The following is a 4,911-nucleotide window of genomic DNA, read 5'->3' as shown; positions in this document are numbered from 1 at the left end:
TTTTCTGGTTTGGATCACGTAGTAATGTGGTACCACACTGAAACAGTCGATTAAGCCTGGTTTCGATCAATATTTTAGAGGATAACGCAAGTTAGGTCTGGGATAGGTCTGGGATTCGCCCTCATCACGCTCATACTTTCGCATATTTCTCATACTTCATGGCTAGATCCTGGGCTTTCACTGGTCTGGATCACGTAGTAGTGTGGTACCACACTGAAACAGTCCATTAAACCTGGTTTCGAACAATATTTTAGACGATAACTCATGTTAGGTCTGGGATAGGTCTGGGATTTACCCTCATCACGGTCATACTTTCGCTGTTTTAACATACATATTGACTTGAGCGAGGGTTTTTTCTGCTTTGGATCACGTAGCAAAGTGGAACCACACTAAAACAGTCAATTAAACCTGGTTTCGATAAATATTTTAGAGGATAACGCAAGTTATGTCTGGGATAGGTCTGGGATTTGCCCTCATCAGGCTCATATTTTCGCGTTTTTCACATACTTGTTGCACAGACCCCTGGCTTTTTCTGTTTTGGATCACGTAGTAATGTGGTACCACACTGAAACAGTCGATAAATCCTGGTTTCGATCAATATCTTAGAGGTTAACGCATGTTAGGTCTAGGTTAGGCCTGGGATTTGCCCTCATCACGGTCATACTTTCGCTGTTTTAACATACATATTGACCTGAGCGAGGGTTTTTTCTGCTTTGGATCACGTAGCAAAGTGGTACCACACTAAAACAGTCAATTAAACCTGGTTTCGATAAATATTTTAGAGGATAACGCAAGTTATGTCTGGGATAGGTCTGGGATTTGCCCTCATCAGGCTCATACTTTCGCGTTTTTCACATACTTGTTGAAGAGATCCTGGGCTTTTGCTGGATTGGATCACGTAGTAATGTGGTACCACACTGAAACAGTCCATTAAACCTGGTTTCGATCAATATCTTAGAGGATAACGCAAGTTAGGTCTTGGATAGGTCTGGGATCTGCCCTCTTCAGGCTCATACCTTCGCATTTTTCACATACCTGTTGAACAGATCCTGGGTCTTTCTGGTTTGGATCACGTAGTAATGTGGCACCACACTGAAACAGTCCATTAAACCTGGTTTCGATCAATATTTTAGAGGATAACGCATGTTAGGTCTAGGTTAGGCCAGGGATTTGCCCTCATCGGGGTCATCCTTTCGCAGTTTTGACATACATGTTGACCTGAGCGAGGGTTTTTTCTGCTTTGGATCACGTAGCAAAGTGGTACCACACTAAAACAGTCAATTAAACCTGGTTTCGATAAATACTTTAGAGGATAACGCAAGTTATGTCTGGGATAGGTCTGGGATTTGCCCTCATCAGGCTCATACTTTCGCGTTTTTCACATACTTGTTGAATAGATCCTTGGCTTTTGCTGGATTGGATCACGTAGTAATGTGGTACCACACTGAAACAGTCCATTAAACCTGGTTTCGATCAATATTTTAGAGGATAACGCATGTTAGGTCTAGGTTAGGCCAGGGATTTGCCCTCATCGGGGTCATACTTTCGCTGTTTTAACATACATATTGACCTGAGCGAGGGTTTTTTCTGCATTGGATCACGTAGCAAAGTGGTACCACACTAAAACAGTCAATTAAACCTGGTTTCGATAAATACTTTAGAGGATAACGCAAGTTATGTCTGGGATAGGTCTGGGATTTGCCCTCATCAGGCTCATACTTTCGCGTTTTTCACATACTTGTTGAAGAGATCCTTGGCTTTTGCTGGATTGGATCACGTAGTAATGTGGTACCACACTGAAACAGTCCATTAAACCTGGTTTCGATCAATATCTTAGAGGATAACGCAAGTTAGGTCTTGGATAGGTCTGGGATCTGCCCTCTTCAGGCTCATACCTTCGGATTTTTCACATACCTGTTCTACAGATCCTGGGTTTTTCTGGTTTGGATCACGTAGTAATGTGGCACCACACTGAAACAGTCCATTAAACCTGGTTTCGATCAATATTTTAGACGATAACTCATGTTAGGTCTAGGTTAGGCTTGGGATTTGCCCTCATCAGACTCATACTTTCGCATTCTTCACATACTTGTTGAGCAGATCCTGGGATTTTTTCTGGATTGGATCACGTAGTAATGTGGTGCCACACTGAAACAGGCCATTAAACCTGGTTTCGATCAATATTTTAGAGGATAACGCATGTTAGTTCTGGTATAGGTCTAGGATTTGCCCGCGTCAGGGTCATATTTTCGCATTTTTCACATACTTGTTGAGCAGATCCTGGGATCTTTTCTGGATTGTATCACGTAGCAATGTGGTGCCACACTGAAACAGTCCGTTAAACCTGGTTTCGATCAATATTTTAAAGGATAACGCATGTTAGGTCTAGGTTAGGTCTGGGATTTGCACGCATCAGGCTCATACTTTCGCAGTTATAACATACATGATGACCTGATCGAGGGTTTTCTCTGCTTTGGATCACGTAGTAATGTGGTACCACACTAAAACAGTCAATTAAACCTGGTTTCGATAAATATTTTAGAGGATAACGCAAGTTATGTCTGGGATAGGTCTGGGATTTGCCCTCATCAGGCTCATACTTTCGCGTTTTTCACATACTTGATGAAGAGATCCTGGGCTTTTTCTGGATTGGATCACGTAGTAAAGTGGTACCACACTGAAACAGTCCATTAAACCTGGTTTCGATCAATATTTTAGAGAATAATTCATGTTAGGACTAGGTTAGGTCTGGGATTTGCTCTCATCAGGCTCGTTCTTTCGCATATTTCTCATACTTGATGGTCAGATTCTGGGCTTTTTCTGGTTTGGATCACGTAGTTATGTGGTACCACTCAGAAACAGTGCATTAAACTTGGTTTCGATCAATATTTTAGAGGATAACGCATGTTCTGTCTAGGTTGGGCCTGGGATTTGCCCACAACAGACCCATACTTTCGCATTCTTCACATACTTGTTGAACAGATCCTGGGTTTTTTTCTGGTTTGGATCACGTAGTAATGTGGTACCACACTGAAACAGTCCATGAAACCTGGTTTCAATCAATATTTTAGATGATAACGGATGTTAGGTCTAGGTTAGGCCTGGGATTTGCCACCATCAGACTCATACTTCAGCAATCTTCACATAGTTGTTGAACAGATCCTGGGTTTTTTCTAGTTTGGAGCACGTAGTAAAGTGGTACCACACAGGAACAGTCGATTAAACCTGGTATCGATCAATATTTTTGAGGATAACGCATGTTAGGTCTCGTTTAGGTCTAGGATTTGCCCTCATCTGGGTCATACTTTCGCATGTTACTCAAACTTGCTGGTCAGATTCTGGGCTTTCATTGGTCTGGATCACGTAATAATGTGGTACCACACTGAAACAGTCCATTAAACCTGGTTTCGATCAATATTTTAGACGATAACTCATGTTAGGTCTAGGTTAGGCTTGGGATTTGCCCTCATCAGACTCATACTTTCGCATTCTTCACGTACTTGTTGAGCAGGTCCTGGGATTTTTTCTGGATTGGATCACGTAGTAATGTGGTGCCACACTGAAACAGGCCATTAAACCTGGTTTCGATCAATATTTTAGAGGATAACGCATGTTAGTTCTGGGATAGGACTAGGATTTGCCCACATCTGGGTCATACTTTCGCATTTTTCACATACTTCTTGAACGGATCCTGGGTTTTTTCTGGTTTGGGTCACGTAGTAATGTGGTACCACATAGAAACAGTCAATTAAACCTGGTTTCGATCAATATTTTAGAGGATAACGCAAGTTAGGTCTGGGATAGGTCTGGAATTCACCCTCATCAGGCTCATACTTTCGCGTTCTTCACATACATGTTGAACAGACCCTGGGTTTTTTCTGGTTTGGGTCACGTAGTAATGTGGTACCACACTGAAACAGTCGATTAAGCCTGGTTTCGATCAATATTTTAGAGGATAACGCAAGTTAGGTCTGGGATAGGTCTGGGATTCACCCTCATCAGGCTCATACTTTCGCGTTCCTCACATACATGTTGAACAGACCCTGGGTTTTTTCTGGTTTGGATCACGTAGTAATGTGGTACCACAGTGAAGCAGTCAATTAGACCTGGTCTTGATAAATATTTTAGAGGATAACGCACGTTAGCTCTAGGTTAGGTCTAGGATTTGCCCACATCAGGGTCATATTTTCGCATTTTTCACATACTTGTTGAGCAGATCCTGGGATCATTTCTGGTTTGTATCACGTAGCAATGTGGTGCCACACTGAAACAGTCCGTTAAACCTGGTTTCGATCAATATTTTAGAGGATAACGCATGTTAGGTCTAGGTTAGGTCTGGGATTTGCACGCATCAGGCTCATACTTTCGCAGTTTTAACATACATGTTGTCCTGATCGAGGGTTTTTTCTGCGTTGGATCACGTAGTAATGTGGTACCACACTAAAACAGTCAATTAAAGCTAGTTTCGATAAATATTTTAGAGGATAACGCAAGTTATGTCTGGGATAGGTCTGGGATTTGCCCACATCAGACTCATACTTGCGCATTCTTCACATACTTGTTGAGCAGATCCCGGGATTTTTTCTGTTTTGTATCACGTAGTATTGTGGTGCCACACTGAAACAGTCCATGAAACCTGGTTTCCATCAATTTATTAGAGGATAACGCATGTCAGGTCTAGGTTAGGTCTGGGATTTGCACTCATCAGGCTCATACTTTCGCATTTTTAACATACATGTCGACCTGATCGAGGGTTTTTTCTGCTTTGGATCACGTAATAATGTGGTACCACACTGAAACAGTCGATTAAACCTGGTTTCGATCAATTTTTGAGATGATAACGCATGTTAGGTCTCGGTTAGGTCTAGGACTTGCCCTCATCTGGGTCATACTTTCGCATGTAACTCAAAC

This window comes from Colletes latitarsis, unplaced genomic scaffold (genome assembly GCF_051014445.1).
Source record: "Colletes latitarsis isolate SP2378_abdomen unplaced genomic scaffold, iyColLati1 scaffold0018, whole genome shotgun sequence".
Classification (NCBI taxonomy): Eukaryota; Metazoa; Arthropoda; class Insecta; order Hymenoptera; family Colletidae; genus Colletes; species Colletes latitarsis.
Note: the sequence above shows the minus strand (reverse complement) of the source record.